The sequence below is a fragment of the Lissotriton vulgaris genome, chromosome 5, assembly GCF_964263255.1.
Source record: "Lissotriton vulgaris chromosome 5, aLisVul1.2, whole genome shotgun sequence".
Lineage (NCBI taxonomy): Eukaryota > Metazoa > Chordata > Amphibia > Caudata > Salamandridae > Lissotriton > Lissotriton vulgaris.
Window position 1 is genome coordinate 1,092,194,096 of NC_141693.1, and position 21,701 is coordinate 1,092,215,796.

The window sequence follows — 21,701 nt, forward strand, 5'->3', positions numbered from 1 at the left end:
GGGCCCCCGACTCCCGCAGGCTTCCGGTGGGGAGCGGCTGCCATGATTGCTTGCGGAATGGCCACGACGGAGCTACGAGATGGTGGTGCTCTCATGCTGACGCCAGCTTCAGTCTGAAACATCCAGAAACACTGTAGACTATCAATTCGATGATTTCCGGTGGAGCCCCAACGTGACCCGGTAGGGAAGAACTTGTCCTCCCCTTTTTTGACTGATGGTTCTTGTTGCCTGTCCCCTCTGTTGTCATCTAACGGAACCTGTTTGGATTGCCGAGTGAGAAAAAAAAAGGTGGAAAGGTGAAAAATGTTTCAATCCAATGAAAAGTGTTACTTTTAGGTCATATGATCGAGCATTTCATCATTAGGAAACCAAAAGCAAAATGAACCAATGAAAAGTTTTATAAACAAGTCACATGACCTGTTATGCGGCTTTGGGCTATAACAAGCCTACAAAATCCGTTGGCCTGTGAGGCAGCGTCAGTAGCGGACCGATGTGCGAATAGGCCGAAGGCAGCACAACGCGTCGAGATCCGGATTGCACCGAGGTGGTGTCCAGCAAGTTGTCGCACTGGTGTGGCTATCCTACAATACTGCGCTGAAACACAGCGTGGGGTGCCCGGGGGGGGGGAGGTGGCGCAAACGGCCCTCTCCCGCCTCCCCAGGTGGCGGCACCTCATCTGCAGTGGGGCGCCCCTTACCGTTTCACTCGCCGTTCAGCAGAGTTGCGCCCGCTCTTGCGGCACAGTGCCTCACCCTCCATCCAGCTGAGTTTCGCCCGCTCTTGCGGTACAGTGACTCACCCGCCATCCAGCTGAATTTCGCCCACTCTTGCGATACAGTGACTCGAACGCGCCGAGATCCGGATGGCACCGAGGTGGTGTCCAGCAAGTTTCACTGGTGTGGCCATCCTACAATGCTGCGCCGAAAGACGGCGTGGGGTGCCCGGGGGGGGGAGGCGGCGCAAACGGGCCTCTCTCGCCTCCCCAGGTGGAGGCACCTCATCTGCAGTGGGGCGCCTCTTAGCGGTTCACTCGCCTTCCAGCTGAGTTCCGCCCGCTCTTGCGGCACAGTGCCTCACCCCCCATCCAGCTGAGTTCCACCCGCTCTTGCGGTACAGTGACTCACCCACCATCTAGCTGAATTGCGGCTACTCTTGTGGTGCAGCGATAGCCGGCTGCAACAGGACTCTCAAAATGGTGGCCAGCTCTTTGGATTTGGGCCTGGTCCACTAAAATGGCCCTGGGACACCTTGGAACTCGGACGCTTGCCTGCTAGGGCATGGGCCCCATTCACGAAAGCGTCCCCTCTTTTGACTGATTGTTCTTGTTGCCTACTTCTTCTGTTGTCATTTAACGGAACCTTTTTGGACTGCAGAAAGGGGTTCTGGTCCGACCGCTGGTTGGTGGAGACATTTTGACTATATCCTGGACCTGCCCGGCCTCGCCCAAAATGGCGCCGGTATAAATGGGACTCGTAACTCCTTGTTGTGTACGGTTGCCCAACCTTGATATCACGAGATACGTATGCAGTTTTGAAGCACATGGCGGGCGGGGACGAGAATTGATTGAACATTTGGACATCCCTATTGATATTAAGTTCTGATGTGTTATTGATTACTGTACTATTGAAAGTTCGAATTAACGTCACCCATGGTACTTGCCCGCGAATGTATATCTAGATAATTTTATTGTAACTGGCCCTGTCGTACTTTAATTATAAAATGTACGTCCACCGATTCTGCAACTGTTAGACACCTTAGTTCTTGCAACCTAATGGCCCGCCCGTTACGTTCTTCTACAGTGTAAATGTCCCCTCATCATATACGATTCCAGTTTGCTCCGAGGCCGGCCCACGTGGTTATAGGCCCGTATTTGTATACTGACATTTTCACAATAAAGGTTTTTAAAACAAAACATGGTAGTAGTACCTTTTTTGGTATAGTTTTGAATAATAGCCACTGTTTTCGAATCAGTAAAAGGCAAGTGAAATAAAGCAGCCCGATTACATGACGGTTAAAAGGTATAATACGCAGGAACGCAGTAAAGATAAATGGTCAAGGGCTGTTGTGTTTTCCACTCCTGCAACATAAAGTGATCGATAAGAATCCAATATTCATGCCTATCAGCGACTAAGACAGCAGGCCGAGCCTCTTTTGCTCAAAGGCTCCCTCATGGGACAAAGAAACGCCCTTTTTCTCGAAATAGGAATATTTTACTTGCAGGACAGTTGTAAATTTCCCAGGAAAATACATTAGCCTGGAACATTGTTAGTGATAAACTGTAAATGCATCTGGGTCCTTTGATTTACAAGTCAGAGTGAGAAAAAAAAAGGTGGGGCTTTCATCATTTGGGCAAAAAAAATGTTCGAAAGCAATGAAAAGTGCTATTTTTAGGTCATATGACCAAGCCTTTCATCATTAGAATAACAAAAGTAAAATGAACCAATGAAAAGTTTTATTAACAAGTCACATGATCTGTTATGCTTACGTTACGCGCTGCGCGCCGCGCTCTGGATCGTTTCCGGGAAGCTGCGCCTCGCGCACCGGAGCACTTCCGGGTGCGCTAATGCGGCGCGTCATATGATGCATTACGCGACAACGCAGGTCCAGAATATAGTCAAAATGTCTCCACCAACCAGCGGTCGGAACACAACCCCTTTCAGCAATCCAAAAAGTTCTGTTAAATGACAAGAGAAGGGACAGGCAACAAGAACCATCAGTCAAAGAAGGGAGGGCAAGTTCTTCTCTACCGGGTCACGTTGGGGCTCCACCGGAACTGATCGAATTAGTAGTCTACAGTGTTTCTGGATGTTTCAGACTGAAGCTGGCGTCAGCATGAGAGCACCACCATCTCGTGGCTACGTCGTGGCCATTCCGCAAGCAATCATGGCAGTCGCTCCCCACCGGAAGTCTATGGGAGTCGGGGGTCTCGGTGACTGTTGTAGAATCTTCAATGCTGAGGGGACTCTTTTGGGAATGGGGCCCATGACCTAGCAGCCAAGCGTCCGAGTTCCAAGGTTGCCCAGAGCCATCTTTGCAGGCCAGGCCCAAGTCTGTGGAGCCGACCGCCATTTCGTGAGCTCCGTAGCAGCCGCCTGTCACTGTACCACAAGATTGGGTGCAATTCTGTTGGATGGCGGGTGAGACGTTGTAATAGCAAGAGCAGGCGCAATTCAGCTGGCCGAGCGAGGCACTGTGTCGCAAGAGCGGGCGCAAGTCAGCTGGTCGAGTGAAGCGCTGGGGTGTAGCTGAGAAACCTCCACCTGGGGAGGTGGGGGAGGCTCGTTCGCGCCGCCTTTCCCTTCTACTGCACCCCACGCCGTCTCCTGGCGCAGGTATATGTGATGGTCGGACCAGGGCACCGCAGGACGTGTCTTCAGGTCAAACGGATTGTGGGTCAAGGTGTGGAGCAGGCGCAATTATCTCGGGGGCCTCCGTCAAGCGGTTCAGGGAGGCACCGCATCACATTGTTTTCCAATGCAGTCAGGTCCACAAACAGCCCCCACTTACTTTGAGAATAGTGAAGCTGCAGCAGGTGCAAATAAGCTTCAGACAGTGTTACAAGCGCTGCTCCGAACACTCAACTATGGCACCCAACATCCAGGACTTATGCCATTTGTGCAAGGCAGTGACATCGAAGCATCTCAGGGACCAAGCAACATACCATATCCAGAGTCCTTCCCACAACCTCTGCCTTCCTTCTTACCTAGTTATTGTTCTTTCATTCCCACTCTAGGCTTTTAGTCTGTGGATGGAAAACCATGAACCTACACTCACCTATGAAAATCTTACTATTGATGGTTTATTTTGAGCCCAAAATACAAAGGCTTGTTTGGATCGATGTTGCAGCAGGCTGCCATGTAAATAGTTATTTAATAAAACGTTTTACCCTGTTACTTTGCTGGTGTGTTGTATATATTTATAATATTTGCATAGTGTTTGTCGTTATTTTGGGTGGGGTGGGCGGCGTAGCCGAGCTGTCTTGCAGCCATCATGGTGTCGAGCTCAGTTCCTCTCACTAGTTTCGTATTTGTCATGAGGGGTTGTTCATAATGTATCTATTTTAGCGAGGTCAAAAAGAGATCCCATTAGTGGCCTACTGATTTTGCTTGATTCTTTTTGTTTTTTTAACGATTTTTCACTATCTGCAAAGACTAAACAGAGTATTGCGACTCTGTGCTTGTTTGTAAATAGAGAATGAACCAAAGAGAACCAATTCCAAAACAATAAATGCTTGGATAACAATCAATCAAATGGAGAGGGAAGCAGGCACGACGGATTACAACGGGGGAAAAGGCCTGTGTTACCTACCCTTCACTATCTGCAAAGAGAGAATACTCCTAAAAGAAAAGAGGAGGGGGGGGCAGCGTTCAAAGCACATCAGCGTGCATAAATACGAAAATGTTTTTACCTACCACGTACTTGACATTTTACAGCTTTTGATATTTGCTATTAAAAAAACATTGAAATTCACTGAAAAAACCATAGGTTATAGAACATATATAGTTAGGGATTAGCATTTACAAAACCTTGAAAATTCACTGAAAAAACCATAGGTTATAGACCATATATAGTTAGGGATTAGCATTTACAAAACCTTAATTTACTTACACAAAACCATTGAAATTTGCATGTATAGTTAGTTGCACTAACTATATATCGCGCACCCGCAATCCACTGCTGATGATGTCACATATTACATCATTCATGACATGGTCAGTGACATCACTGATGACATCACTGATGACATCTCAAATGACATCACTGATGACATCACTGATGACAACACCCAGTGACTGTATGTTTCTGTAAAATTAAAATATGTCTTACATATTGAAGAATGAGTGGATGTATAAGTGTCTGGATGAAGGATTTAGTAGGTGCATGACTCACTGTATGAGTGAGTGATTTAATGTGTCTCACTGAGTGCATGGGTTAGTGACTAAACTGTCTTAATTTGTGCATCATTATGTCTGTTGTTCTGTAAACTGCTGAATGTGTTAATCAGTAGCTATATGAGTAACTATATGGGTTATTGATTGGTTGCCCAAGTATTTGTATGGGAGACTGAGTGTGTGTGTGGGTGGCTGGGAGGTGTGTGACTCTGTGCATAGATGTGTGAGTAGTTGATTCACTATATGTATGGGTTCAAAAGTGCATGTGGAAACAGCTGTATGGGCGGTTGACTGTCTGCATGAGTGTATTGGTGAGTGAATGGATTTCTCAGTGCTACATGTCAAAGTAAGTACATATGTAAAACACAGTACATGTGAGAGTTGACATATATAAATAACTGTGCATAAGAGCCAGTGAATGTGTGAGTGGCTGTATGGATCATTGTGAACATGTATCAGGGATTGTATAAGAGAGTAAATATGTGTTAGTATATGTTTGAATAAGTAAGGTGTGTATAACTGTATAGTTGAGAAAATAGAGGTGTGATTGATTCTTTGCATGACTGACTAGGTGTGTGAGTAACTCCATGGATAAGTGACAGTCTGTGAGTGTCTGTTTACACTGATTGTATCTAAGGTTATATTAGAGTCGGAAGAGGTTCATCGTATTATCACATGAATGATATCATCAGTGATGTGATCAGTAATGTCAAATGAGATGTCATCAGTGATGTCATCAGTGATGTCATTTGAGATGTCATCAGTGATCTCATCAGTGATGTCATTTGAGATGTCATCAGTGATGTCATTTGAGATGTCATCAGTGATGTCATCAGTGATGTCACTGACCATGTCATGAATGATGTAATATGTGACATCATCAGCAGTGGATTGCGGGTGCGCGATATATAGTTAGTGCAACTAACTATATATGCGAATTTCAATGGTTTTGTGTGAGTAAATTAAGGTTTTGTAAATGCTAATCCCTAACTATATATGGTCTATAACCTATGGTTTTTTCAGTGAATTTTCAAGGTTTTGTAAATGCTAATCCTCCCTAACTATATATGGTCTATAACCTATGGTTTTTTCAGTGAATATATATATATATATATATATATATATATATATATATATATATATATATATATATATATATATATATATATATATATATATATATATATATATATATATATATATATATATATATATATATATATATACACATATTAATACTAAAAGTAAATGTGAGAAAAGATCATTTTGCTCTTCATTTAAAACGAAGATTGAGAGCAGCCAACATTAAGCCAGTGAAAACAGTGTTGTGTTGCCAATGCAAATTTGACCAATTTCCTCTTATCACAATATATTAGAGATAATCAACCCTCAGTATTTAAACAGGTAAACTGCATTGGGGTTGAATGTAATTAGCTGTGACTTAATGTTAAGATTGCATATTTGTCACTAATAACCTCTGTGCTAATTCATATTAGGAGTGCACTCCTGAAACGCTTCAGGAGTTGGGTATAGACGAGTTAAGCTGAGTGTAGATAAGTTGACCTAAGAAGCACCTAGAGTGAGGCGTCTCTCTGTTTTTTCCCTTCCCCTTTCCCCCAGTTAATGCTCTATACTGATGATTTTATATATGTAGATTGGTCGTGAGTTGTGACGGAGGGGACTGTGGAATAATCTTCTTCTCCTGAGAACGTCAGCACCACGTACCATTTGCCAGATTAAAGTGACTTCCCGCAATTGGGAATTAGAATTCCACCTGAACAGAATGCCAGAAGGAATAGATTTGAAAACTCTTGCAACTATGCTAGAGGGTATGCAAAAGCAGGTAAATGACACTGTATAAGAAAATAAGGTTCTAAGGGAGGAGTTAAGAAGATCAAGCCAAGAATCTTTACAGATCAAACAAAAGAGGGAAGAGTTAGTGGCATCAGCGGGATCCCAAGTAGGAAGGGTTCCAGACATTCCCAGTGTTTTCCAACCCACTGAGCTATCAACACAAGTGATACATGCAATCTCTCCAATTATTCCTCCAGCCCAACCTGACTGTTTTGTGGGAGAGCCACACAAAGCGCACATTTTTCTCACTCAGTGCTCTCTTCATATTTTGTGCCAACCAGGCAGAAGATCAACCAAAGGTGGCATTCATATTGTCTTATCTGATTGGAGATGCAGCAGCATGGTCTATGCCCATAGTCAAAAGGGAGCCCAAGTGCACACCACGCTGCTTTCCACTTGTTATACTTTTCCACATTTGATCTCTACTACTCCTTTGGCGTGCAGCCCGGTTACGTGGTCTGCCCATTTTCCCTCGTGCAGTTAAACACTTCAGAAATTGGAGCAAGGTAACACTCCAAACGGATGCACTGCATGTTCTGTGATTAATTTCACAGAAATACTCCATATTATAGCCTTGTTTCTTCCAATTTTTATTCCATGTACTCCTTTACTTTTACTTTTTCTTTAACACTTTTTTCTGTCACATGTAGGGCACTTTCATGTATACGAAAAGTTTCTTATGCCACAAATATGCCAATCTAGGTCTTTATTTTGAATCATGATTTACACAACGTTTCCTGAAGTCATTTGTACAAGAGAAGTAGAAGAAATTCCAAATGAATATCGTGATCTGGCTAAGGTCTTTGATAAAAAGGAAGCTGAAAAATTTCCCCTGCTCAGACCTTACAATTGTAAGATTGAGTTGGAGCCTGGAGGACTCTTACCCTGCAGCCAAGTATATGCCTTGACCACACCTGAGGATCAACACTTAAGGGGAGTATCTTGATCAGAATTTAGCCAAAGGATTAATATGTCCATCTCAATCCCCAGTTTCATCTTCTTTATTTTTCATCCCTAAGAAGAGTGGCGAAATTCAGCCTTGCATTGACTATAGAGCAATCAATCAAGTAACAATCAGAAATCGATTTCTATTGCCGTTAGTGTCAGAAATGTTGGATCCAATGAAAAAGGTATACACAAAACTGGATTTAAGAGTAGCATACCATCTTGTTTGCGTGGCTCAAGGAGATGGCTGGAAGACAGCGTTTAGAACTCATTATGGCCTGTTTGAATACCAGGTGATGCCATATGGGCTTTGCAACACTCCTTCAGCCTTTCAACATTTTGTAATTGATGTGATTGCATGAATTCCTGGATAGGTTCTCCGTTGACTATACTTATGATATTTAAATTTTCTCTGACGATGATGCTGAGTATGTGTCTCACATCTGAGCAATATTGAAAAGGTTGCTAGAAAACAATCTTCATGTAAAATTGAAAAAGTGCGCCTTTCATGTTAGACAAACAGAATGTTTTCGGTTACATTTGGAATCCGATAGCGTCAGAATGGAACCAGTCAAGTTGAGCGCGATTCAAGATTGGCCTCCCCAAGAACTGTAAATTAAATTCAGAGCTTCGTAGGGTTTGCAAATTTTTATAGAAAGTTTATTTCAAAATTTTCTTTGAAAGTCAGTCCCATCACTCGTCTCTTGAAGAAAGGGTTCAAGTTGGACTGGACACAAGAGGCAGAATCAACCTTCCAACTTTTGAAACAATCCTTTGTCACAGCTTCCATTTTATTGCATGTAAATCCAGAGGAACCTTATTTTGTAGAAGCTGATGCCTCAGACTCTGCTATATGAGGAATTCTGTCTCAGCATCACAAAGACACTGGCAAATTACATCCAGCGGCCTTCTATTCAAGAAAACTTACCCTAGTGGAGATTAATTACTCAATCGCAGTTCAGGAACTTTTGGCAGCGAAATAAGCCTTCCAAGAACGGAGAAATTATCTGATGGAAGTGCGGCACAAGGTCACAGTGTATACAGATCATTGAAACTTACAGTTCTTAAAGTCAGCATGAACTTTATCAGCACAACAGTTATGATGGTCACTGTATTTTGCCGATTACGACTTTGTGATCAGATATTGTGCATGAGTGGCAAATGGCAAGGCAGATGCTGTCTCTAGGATAGACAGAGAAACAGTAGAGAAAACTCCAGAAAAGATACCCATCATCCTGAGTGAAAAACTTGCCTTAGCAATTCAATATACTGATCTAATTGCGTAGATCAAAAGAAGTAATACAAAAGAAGAGTTGTTGACTTGGTCCAATGAAGTCTCAGGAAGAGAAATTAGAGATGGATTGCTTTACCATCAAGGAGCTCTGTTTATTCCCACAGCTGAGCTTCGGGAAAAGGTACTACATGCCTGCCATGATGATCCATTGGCAGGGCACAAAGTAATTCATAAGCCTCAAGAACTGATCAAAAGATATTTCTGGTGGCCTAAGATGGAAGCTCAGATAAGACAATATGATTCCCCCTGTGAGAAATGTTTAAAAGGGAAACCCAATTGATTATCTCCACAAGGGTTCTTGTTACCATTGCCCACAGCACCTCATCCTCGGCACACAGTTACCATGGATTTAATTGTAGATCTTCCCCCGAGTCAGGGGTATAACAACATTTTAGTATCTGTAGACACCTTTTCTAAGATGGCACATTTCATACCCTTGAAACCAATTCTTAGAGCTCCTCAGGCGGCACAAATATTTTCCCACCATACAGTGAAGGCTTGTGGAATTCCAAAAATCCTGATTTCTGATCGAGGGTCCAAATCAATTTCCCATTTTGGAGAGATTTTACAAAGAGGTTTGGAATTGATTCATGTTATTCCATTAGTTATCATCCTGAAACAGACAAACAAATGGAAAGACTCAATTAGGAGATGGAGCAATATCTACGACTTTACCTATTAGATCAGGAAAAAGAATGGTCAAAATTGGATTGGACAGCAGAATTTGCATATAATAACACAGTTAATAGCTCTACTGAGTTCACGCCTTTTTATTTAAACCATGTGATACATCCAAATGGATTTCTAGGGAAAGAAGTATAGACAGTCCCAGCTGCAGAAGAGTTAGTGCAGGACATACAGAATTCCTATTTAGGAGCTAAAAGAAATCTAACAAGGGCAAAAGAATCTTAAAAGACTCAGGCTGATAAAAAAAGAAGGGAGGGTCATAAGTTTCAGAAAGGAGACAAGGTTTGGTTATCCACTGGCCATTTCAGATTGAAAGGGAATTGAAAATTCCAGCCCAGATTTTTTAGGTGGATCGAATGGTAAATCGGGTAATTCAAGATACATCCAGTATTTCATTCATCTCTTCTACAGAAAAGTCCTCCAAATGTTAGGTTGAGTTCACTTCCAGTTCCAATTCAGGTAAACTCAGAAGAGGAGTTTTAGGTAAATCAGATTTTAGATTCCAAAATGAAGAAGAATTAATTGTTTTACTTAATAGACTGGAAGGGATTTGGGGCTATAGAAAGATCATGGGATCCAAGTTCAAATGTACATGCATTTAAATTAATTAAGACCTTCCATATAAAGTACCCAACCAAACCGAGGGGACGGAATTTCTTTTTGAGAGGGAGTACTGTCAGGAAGTCATTATCCTGCAATAATTTCAGAAAAAGGAAGACAATGGTTAAATACCTCTGGAGCAGGCTATATCCGAAATGGAGGAACAGGTACCCTCACAGAGGATTGTTTATCCAAGTGCTTTTGAAAGCATTGCAATATCGGTATTATGAGAATTCCAAGATGGCCGCCGTCACTCCTAGCGATGCGGTCATAAAGTCTAGTTGCTAAAACTCAAAAGAAGCCAGTAAGCGCATACTAACAACACACGCTGCACTTCAACAGAACTTCCTGAGGAGACTGGAAGTGTCTCCACATCGCGCCTGAATTTTGAAGCAAAAAGATTGACTAGTGGGTCTTCTGAGGCTGTGTGAAAACGCTGGTGTCTCAAAGTCTGTTGAGAGCAGAATCCAGTGAGTAGCGTCTTATTGTATGAAGTATCTAGAGAGCAGTGTTCCGGTTGAAATGAGAAAATCCAGGTAAAATGAACTTAAGATTTGAGTTTAGAGATTCAAGGCTATGTTATGAAAAGTATCAATTAAAGCGGTATATTTGTGAGTACTATGAACAAATAATATGGAAACTAAAGAAAGTTCACAGGACTACAGGAATTCCAGTCAGGCATTTAACAATAAGATATTAGTTTCTCAATGTGAATAACTGAACTTCTGACAAAAGACCTGAGAATATAAATCTCTAAATTGAATAGTCATTTTCTTGGAAACCCATTTGTGGAAATAAAGACTTCATTGGCAATACATTTTGGGCCCCTGCCTGTCGTGGGTACTTGACCCACCCACACGAGTGAGGTACTATTGTTATCAGGAGACCTGGGGGAACGCTGGGTGGTCAGAAATGTGTGTCAGCCCGGTGATCGTACAACGTTCCCACACAGAGAAAATTTGTTTTTATTCATCAAAATTTGGGTTTGTAGGGGATTCTGGGAAGGGAAACATTGGAGATCCACGTAAGCCATACCTCCCTGGACTCCCCCAGGTTGCTAGTTTTCAGAAATGTGTGCCCCTGGACGTGTGCTGATGGACCAGATTAATCCACGAGCTGTGGTTTTGGTGTAGGTACCATATGGCTAATATGCTGGGACAGATGCAGTGAACTTCACAACCAACAGTGGTTGTATGCAGTAAATACTGAACAGTCAATTATACTGGTTCAGTATTATACTTTGGATCTATTCACGTTTTTTATTTTTTTCACGTTTACTTGCACCCAATTATTGCAGTAGCAGAACAACTGACCCTGAAGAAGGCTGTGACACTACTATAGGTCTTTCTGGCTGAAACATGCTGGTCTAGTGATCTACACATTTGTCTCTAATGTCGGCACTTGTGTTATCAGCTATTCATTGTTTTTAATTCTGGGTAGCTGAATAAAGTCACAGCATAGCTGACCCTGTAACCTGTTTTAAACTTTTCACATCACAGCACTGCACTTTTTGTACGCACGCCAGTCTCACATATGGGTTTAGTACACCCACCTGACTCAATAAAAAATCCCTGAGCTCCTCCCTCGAAGAGAGGGGGTTTTAGCCCACACGAAGACTAGGTCTTTCACGTGAGGAGGCACCCCTATGATGAAGCATGACAACTCTGGTGTGTAAGGGGAACCGCCCTGAAAAGGGACACCACCTGTCTTGTATGGCAGAGCACCTTCAGACAGCTATATAACCTCCTTTGGCTCTTTTTGTGTGACATTCAATTGGTGGGGAGTTGGCTCATGCAGGTCCTTAAAACTCATCTAGCTCCCAAGTGTATTTATTGTCATTTACAATGCCAATAGCTCATACTCTTGCAAACCTATTGCATTGTAAATGCTTGTTTTATCCTGCTGGCTCAATTTCACTAAAATACACAACCCTCCGTTAATAAGCCACTAAATTGTATGACCAGTCTACAGTCCATGGGCAACTGCGCAGCACCGACCTACGCAAACATCTATATGGCTGAATTTGAGTCAACCCACATCTATGCCAATCCGAACTGGTCAAAAAACCTGATGTTATATGTTCGTTACATTGACGACTTATTTTTCATCTGGAAAACACTCTTGAAAACCTCATACTAGCTTTAACTGATTTAAACACCAAGGACAATTGCATAACCCTTACTTGGAACATCGATGAGCATGAGATTACTTTTCTTGACTTACTGGTTAAAATCACTGAAACTGGATTACAAACAGACCTTTTTAGGAAGGCAACAGACCGTAACAACACAGTACATTACACCAGTTTCCATCAACAATCTCTCAAAAGGATCCTTCCTTTCAGCCAGATGTTTAGAATCAAACGCATCGTATCAGATCCAACAGTATGCACAACTAAAATGAAGGAAACAGCAGAGAGATTCATTGACAGAGGGTACCCTCAGGAACCAATCATGGAAGCCATTTCCAAAGCATCTGCAATTACCCGCCAAGAAGCCCTCAAGGGCTCCACTAAAAAAGAGGAAAACAGAACAGTATTAGTCTCCAAATACTCTTCCGCAAATAAAACATACAAAAAAATCATTCTCAAACATTGGCGCATACTTTCATCTGAACCCGATTTTGGCAGCCTCTTTAAAGACCCTCCAATTTTCGCATATACCAGGTCTGAAAACCTCAAGGAAATCTTATCTAGGGAACCTACCCAGCAAACCTCCAGCACGGGCACACGGCCGTGCCACAATTGCAACAACTGCAATAACGTCTGTGAGAAGTTGGCCTGGTATATAATGCTCACTAATTCTTAGTGATCACTATGTACCATGCCAAGCAACCCTTATGATGATTGGTTGTAATTCAACCTTGTAGACCAGTTATCCTAGTGGTAACGTGGACAAAGCAGACTTAGGCTAAACTCTGAAAGGCATGTGAAGCCAGCTGTATTACCATACACAACACCCTTGAATACCAAATGAAAGGGACACCACACAGATGTATATTGAAAATATATATTGATTTATTAACTATAAAATCCCCTGGACTCTTTATGAGCACAGAAGCACAAGCGTTAAATCACAAGACAGTTTAAAATACACAAAAGTTGCACAATATGGATGAGCCCTAGGGGCCACCTAAACCATATACTAAGAAAGTGGTATAAGAGATACCAATAGGAAAGGGAACAGGCCTAGGGCCTTGGGAATAAGCATGAGCGGATTTTGCGGATTGGCAATCCGCGAATTTTGCGGATTTGCGGATTCGCAATCCGCAAAATCCGCGAATTCCCGCGAATTTGCGGATTTTTTTTTTTTTTGTGTTCGCCCGTGTTTCTGCCAGTTCGCGAGGGTTTTTACAATTTCGCAATTTGCGAACTTACCTGTCGGGTCGCAAGTTTTGCGAACTTGTTGTTTCTACGTGTCCAGCCTGTTTGGGACACTCTTCTTCATCACTGCCACTCTCTGTCACCACTGCCACTCTCTGACTACTCATGCCACCCTCTGGCCCACCCATGCCACCCTCTGTTTCATCACTACACCCTCTGGTTGTCCAGTGTACATTATTTTCGGCAAAGCAAAGCACACCTTCCCTGCCTCAAGTGACCTGAATTAATTTGGGGCTGATTAATGTGTCACAGAATATTTTTTTAGCTGGCACCTGCTTCCTTAGTGCGCCCTGATTAGTGATCTTTTGCACTTGCTAAGTGCTTTCATTGTTGCAAAATTAGTTACAACACCTGCCCTGCCCCAACTGACAATAATGAATTAGGGGCTGATTAATGGATTTTAACTTCCAGCCTGGCTCCTGCTTGTCTCCCTTAGCTGTAATTCAGGACCTTTGTGGCATATGTGTAACTATTCTGAGGTTTAGTTCAGAGCAGGGTCACATAATAGTTTCAACTGGCAACTGAACTCTGGAGGGGCCCCTCAGGAAGCACTGCAGGAAATGGCTACTAATGATGTGCCTGAACTTTTGAACCTGGTAAGTAGTTACTTTCAGTTTTGCCAAGATCGTATTTCTGCAATTTCGCACTTATTCGCGGGGCGCGAACTCACGCTAACAGTGCGAGCAGTGCGAGCAAAATCCGCTGCTCGCGGATTTGCGGATTTTGCGGGAAATTCGCAAATCTCGCGGATTGCGGATTTCCCGAAAATCCGCAAAATCCGCGAGCGGAACGGATTTTCCGCCCACGCCTACTTGGGAATCGCTGGAGCTATTCGAGACTAGCAGTGACTAAGTCGGGAAAGGCCCGCGGGACTCGGGTGCAGTGTTAAAAGTGCACGCACTTTCCAATGCAAAGTCTATGGTGCGTAAAAAGTACAAAGTTAGAAAGTTAGGAACCTTCCGAGTGACCTACGGAGCTGAAACTTAAGACACAGGCCCTTGAGGTGTGTACCAGTGCAGGAGCACCGGCGGAGCTGAGTTACCTCACCCACAGGAAGCGGGTGCACAGGGTCGAAGTAGTGTCGGGTTTCGTCACGCTGGTCGATGGTGCTTGGAGCTGAAGATGCTGCAGGCGGCTCGATTTGAAGAGTTCCGGTGGATCCAAGGGTGGATCTGAAGTTGTGAAGACCTGAAAGCAGAGGGGACAATGTTTAAAGTCACTAGCCAGTGACTACCGTGGAACCAGATTGGAACCAGGCGATGTAGGGTGCAAACAGGCGTTGTTGGGTAGCTTCTTTCTGCAGCCACGTGGACACCGGGGGTCGAGGATGTCCAGGAGTCGGACACGAGCTGTCCCATGCAGGCTTCTCACTGTTGGCGGTGTCGGCGACCAGATCGGAGCAAACAGGCCTTGGCTAATGCAAGCCACGCAGGAGTTGAAAGATGCTTAACACTCAGACCAGCAAGGTCAGAGCAAGTGCTACTTTTTACAGAAGCTTGGGTAGGTCTGGAGCAACCAGACCTGCTGTGTAAATCGTCGGTTTCGTCGCCAAGATGGCCGCTGGCCACGTGGATAGTGGCCCGGATGGCGCGTTGAGTGGCACAATGCAAAAGGGCTCCACGCAGATCGTGGAGATGCTGGAGGGCTGATCTTCGGTGCAAGGGCTGCTCGGTGGTGGGGGTTCTCAGTCCCCAAAGCACAACGTCGAGGATGCCTCAGATGCTGCGCAGTCAGCTTTTCGGGTGTCTTTCAAGAGGTCCGGTCCCACGTCACTCGGTGCCTCCACGGGTCCCTTCTTTGCAGGGACTGTGGATCGGGCTCAGAGAGGTCTGGGAGTCTGGTTCTTGTCGGGCTCTGGGCTCGGGCTCCGGCAGGAGGCGGCGGCAAAGCAGACGTCGAGTTGCTGGTTGGTACCTGTGTTCACAGGGTGGCCACTCCTAGGCCACAAGGGAGATTCTCTTCAGTCTTCTGAGCAGCAGAATGTCGAAGTCCAGTCTTCTTCTTTGTTTAAAGTTGATTTCAGGATGATCTGCTGTGCAATGGCACTGCTCCCACTCTTATTCCCAATCTGAGGGGTGGATCACCTACTAGGTCCCTCCTCTGGGAGGAACCAGGAAGGGGGGCGGTTACACCCCCTTTCCTTTGTCCAGTTCCGCGCCAAACCTGGGTCTGGAAAGTCCCAGGACCGGTTTGGACTGGCCTATGCATAGGGACACCTTGGGTGCCCCGGGCATGTCTGATTCTATTCAGCCCTGTCCTACCCAATACACAAAACCCTGTCTGGGGTGGTGCTCACACCTCCCAAGGCAGGAAACCCTTTGTCCAGGCCACCATCTGCCGAGTTTCGGTAAGCAGCAGGAGGCCAGACTCGTGTCTGTGGTGGCAGCATCCATTTTGTGATGCTGAGGCTCTGGTTAACTTTAACCGGGGTTAAGGCTACACACATGTTGTGTCCCTCTAGAAGGGTGGAATGCTATCCCCGTCGACAGAACTGTCGAGGGGATAGTATTCCAATTCGTATGACACCTTACTCGACATGTTTATATAAAGCCAAACCAAAGATAGCATTTAACCGCGAGGATTATAATGCACTTAAGAGTATATGGTATGGCAATATCCCGGAACAGCTTAGGGAGTGGTTCCCGACAGCTGCAGACAGGCTCAGCTCATGCTAGAGCACCATCTCACATATTTCCAAGCACTCTGCCTCCAGGATTGATGAGGCCTTCCATAGGAGTGGCTGATAGGAACATATGTGTCCAGTTTAGGGTTAGGCACAGGCATACTGTACCTAAGTAAGAGGTGATTACACCAACTTACCCCAGCTGAGTGATCAGCCAGTTGTGTCAAATATGGAGGCCAGGCCAGGGGTGGCACAATACATGCTGCAGCCCCTGGTAGGCCTTGGAAACACCTATGCCCTGGGTACCTAGGGTACACTACTACAGGGGCTAATAAGGTGAACCAGTTCCAATTCGTAATGCACCTAAAGTGCATTGGCAGTAATTTAGAGAGAGAACAGCAGGCTGTGGGTCTGATTAGCAGGCCCACAGCCACATTAAGTCAGAAACCAGTGAAGCAAAAAGCAAAAATTTGGGGTGACCATAGGATAGCAGACCCTACTCTCCTACATAACCCCCCCCCCCCCCAAACGCAGGGACATTAGACTAACCTTGACCAGTTGTGTCTTCATGTTCTAAGTGTAAGTACCTGGAGAGACCATCTGCGTTGCCATGGTCAGTCCCTGGGCGGTGCTCCACTGTAAAGTCCATCCCCTGTAGGGAAATGGACCACCTGAGTAGTTTGGGGTTTTCACCCTTCATCTGATTAAGCCATAGGAGGGGCTTATGGTCGGTCTGAATCTTGAAGTGAGTGCCAAATAAGTATGGTCTCAGCTTCTTCAGGGCCCACACCACAGCAAAGGCCTCCCTCTCTATAGCTGACCAACGTTTCTCTCTGGGGGTCAGCCTTCTGCTAATAAAAGCAATGGGCTGGTCCTGGCCATCTACATTAAGCTGTGAAAGCACTGCTCCCACTCCCAACTCAGAAGCATCTGTTTGGACAATGAACTCTCTTGAGTAGTCAGGACTCTTCAGGATAGGTGCAGAGCACATGGCCTTCTTCAGGTCATCAAATGCCTTTTGACAGATTTCTGTCCACTGAACCTTTTTGGGCATCTTCTTAGATGTCAGATCATTAAGAGGGGTCACAATGGACCCATAGTTCTTAACAAACTTCCTGTAGTACCCAGTCAGGCCCAAGAAAGCTCTAGCCTGAGCCTGGGTAGTTGGAGGGGACCAGTCCTTGATGGTCTGGATCTTACTCTCCAGTGGTTGAACTTGGCCTCCACCTACAAGGTGGCCCAGGTATACAACCTTGCTCTGCCCTATCTGGCACTTTGTTGCCTTGATAGTGAGGCCTGCCTTCTGCAGAGCCTCAAGCACTTCCTTCAGGTGGACCAGGTGATCCTCCCAGGTGGAGCTAAAGACAGCAATATCATCTAGATAAGCTGCACAAAAGTCATCCAACCCAGTAAGGACTTGATTCACCAACCTTTGGAAGGTGGCAGGTGCATTTTTCAAACCAAAGGGCATCACCACAAACTGATAATGCCCACTAGGGGTAGAAAATGCTGTCTTGGCTTTAGACTCCTCAGCTAACCTGATTTGCCAGTAGCCAGCTGTCAAGTCAAATGTGCTCAAATATTTGGCAGAAGCCAACTTGTCAATGAGCTCATCTGCCCTTGGAATAGGGTGTGCATCTGTCCTGGTGACAGCATTGAGTCCTCTGTAATCCACACCGAACCTCATCTCTCTCTTGCCATCTTTGGTGTGAGGTTTGGGGACCAGAACCACTGGGCTAGCCCAGGGGCTCTCTGAAGGCTCAATGACACCTAATTCCAGCATCTTTTGCACCTCAGTCTTTATACAGTCCCTGACGTGGTCAGGTTGCCTGTAAATCTTGCTCTTTACAGGAAGACTGTCACCAGTGTCCACCACATGGGTACACCAGTTAGTCTGACTGGGTGTCAGTGAGAACATATGCCTGTATGCCTGTAGAACTTGTCTGCAATCATGTTGCTGATGTTCAGTGAGGCTGCCACCTAAGGCCACACCATCAACTGAACCATCCTCAGGGTTCTGAGTGAGCAGGTCTGGGAGAGGGTCACTCTCTTCCTCCTGTCCCTCATCTGTAGCCATGAGCAAGCCCATGTATTCCCTGCTGACATATGCCTTCAATCTGTTTACATGGAGCACCATGTGGGGGCTCCTGGGAGTTCCTAGGTCCACCAAGTAGGTAACCTCTCCCTTCTTTTCCAGAATTGTATGGGGTCCAGACCATTTGTCTTGGAGTGCTGCTGGGGCCACTGGCTCCAACACCCATACCTTCTGTCCAGGCTGAAATTCAACAAGGACAGCCTTTTGGTCATGCCAAGCTTTCTGTAATTCTTGGCTGGCCTCAAGGTTTTTGGATGCCTTTTCCATGTACCCTGCCATCCTGGAGCGGAGACCAAGTACATAGTCCACTGTGTCTTGCTTAGGCTTTTTGAGAGGTAACTCCCACCCTTCCTTCACCAGACATAGGGGTCCTCTTACAGGGTGCCCAAACAACAATTCAAAGGGGCTGAAACCAACCCCCTTTTGAGGGACCTCTCTGTAAGCAAACAAAAGGCAGGGCAGTAGGATGTCCCATCTTCGCCTGAGCTTTTCAGGTAATCCTTTAATCATGCCCTTTAGGGTCTTGTTGAATCTCTCAACAAGCCCATTGCATTGTGGGTGATAAGGAGTGGTGAACTTGTAGTTAACACCACATTCCTTCCACATAGCTGTCAAATATCCTGACATGAAGTTGGCATCTCTATCAGATATTACCTCCTTAGGAAACCCCACTCTGGAGAAAACTCCAAGTAAGGCCCTGGCCACAACAGGAGCTGTTGTGGTCCTAAGTGGAATTGCCTCTGGGTACCTGGTGGCATGATCCACTACCACCAGTATGAATCTGTGCCCAGATGCTGTAGGGGGATCCATTGGACCAACAATATCAATCCCCACTCTTTCAAAGGGAACCCCCACCACAGGCAGTGGTATTAGGGGGGCCTTTGTTGTTCCACCTGCTTTACCACTGGCTTGGCAGGTCTCACAGGAGCGACAAAACTCCTTGGTGTCTTCAGACATGTGAGGCCAGTGAAAATGAGGGACAAGCCTGTCCCAGGTCTTGTTCTGGCCTAAGTGTCCTGCTAAAGGAATATCATGGGCCAAGGTGAGAAGGAAACCCCTAAATTGCAGAGGTATAACCAACCTCCTGGTTGCACCAGGCTTGGGGTCTCTGCCCTCTGTGTAAAGGAGTCCTTCATCCCAATAAACTTTATGGGCACCTTGAGCATTCCCAGCAGCCTCAGCAGCAGCCTGCTGTCTGAGGGGTTCAAGAGAAGGACAGGTTAACTGAGCCTGCCCCAAGTCTGCCCTAGAAGGTCCCCCTGTCCCCAGAAACTCAACCTGATCCGGTTCAAGTTCTTCAGAGACAGTTCCTTCAGGGGTCTCAAGATCAGTTTCCTGTGAAGCCTGATCCTCACTTGCAGGCAGTTGGGAAGGCACAGCCTTTACCCTCCTGTTCTTCTTCTTGGAAGGTGCTTGGTCCATTGTTCCAGGATCCAAGACCTGAGGTTCAGAGAGGCACTTTTTGGCCTGTGACCTGGTCACAGCAAGGACATGTGATGATATCCCTAACATCTCTGCATGAGTCCTGTACTCAACTTCTGACCATAGAGAGTTCTCCAGGTCATTGCCCAACAAACATTCTACTGGGAGATCAGCACTAACCACAACTCTTTTTAGGCCAGTTACCCCTCCCCAGGAAAAGTTAACAAGTGCCACACTATGTGTAGTAGTGACATTGCTGGCATTGGTCACCAGGTAATTATCACCTGGCATGTATTGTCCAGGGTCCACAAAGTTAGGTGTCACCATAGTGACACTGGCACATGTGTCCCTGTAAGCTTGAGCCACTTTATTGTTGATCAAAGGCGCCTGTCTGTATTTGCCCAGGTTACTGGGACTTATGTCAGGGGTCAAATCTATGTCCCCTTCACAAATCAGAACAGCCTGTGTAAGGGTTCTGACTAGGTCAGAATCTCCTTCAGTTCCCAAAGTGATACCCGCTGCCCCCTTGGTTTGAGGACCAGCACTGCTAGCTGTACTAGTGGGTGCAGTTGCCTTAGGGGCTGCAGTGCTGGGGGCTCCACCCTTTTTACACTCACATGTCCAGTGAGAGGTGTTTTTACAAGTTTTACACCAGGGTTTCTTCTGACCTTCTTTCTTCTTCTTCTTGGAAGTTTGGGACCCACCCTCTGTCTCAGTTTGGGGCCCTGTTGAAGACTTCTGGTCTTTAGATTTCTGCTCCCCACCCTTCTGGTCTGTTTTCTTCTGGTCACCACCCTGGTTCTGGTTCTTTTGCTTAACTCTGGTTCTTACCCATTTATCTGCCCTCTTTCCCAATTCTTGGGTAGAGGTCAAATCTGAGTCAACCAAATGTTGATGCAACTGCTGGTTCTGACAATTATTTAAAATTTGTTCTCTCATCAGCAAATTATACAATCCTTCATAGTCTGTAACCTTGCTTCCCAGCAACCATCCCTCCAGAGCCTTAGTGGCACACTCAACAAATTCAGACCAGTCCTGAGTCTGTGTCTTCTGGGTATCTCTGAACATTAACCTGTACTGTTCAGTGGTTAAGCCTAACCCATCAATCAGAGCACTCTTCAGGAGCAGGTAGTTTCTAGAATCCCCATCACTAACTGTGAGGAGTCTGTCTCGGCCTCTACCTTCAAAGGAGAGCCACAAGATTGCTGCCCACTGCTCCTGAGGGATCTGCTGTACTCTGCAGGCTCTCTCCATTGCAGTAATCCATTTATGGATATCATCCCCAGCTTTGTAGGGGGGCACAATCTTAGTCAGGTTTCTGTTATCAAAAGACCTGTCTTTATCCTTGTGGATATTGCTGCCACCAGTGGGTTCTTTTACCCCACTCTCTCTAGGCTGTCTTGCTCTAGCAAGTTTCTCTTGGGCCAGGGCAACTTCTAATTCTTGTGTCTGGATCCTAAGCTCAGCCTCTCTCATCTTGGCCTCATGTTCCCTTCTCTGAGGGCTAGTCATCTCCTTTCTGGAGTGACCATGAGAACCTCTAGAAGCATGGGAGTTGTTAGAGTCACCTGAGTGAGTCCCTCTCCTCCTAGGCTTCTGGTTAAGTCCACCTGGGGGTCTGAATGGGTTGTTACCTGATTCAGTCCCAAATAGGCTTAAGTTAGCCTGGTTCAGTCTACTGACCAGCACCTGACTATTTCTGTCATCATCTGACTCACTGCTTCCCTCCTCCTCCTCTTCTTCCTCATCCTCTTCATCTACCTGAGGAGCTCCAGTGATGGGGGCTTCCTCATCTACTAGGATGATAGGACCAGGGGTGTCTACAGTGTCATCCTCTGAAGGATGGCCTCCTTCAGCATCCCCTTTGGGGTTTGCCTTAGAGGTCTTTAGAGTCTCAGACTGGTCTA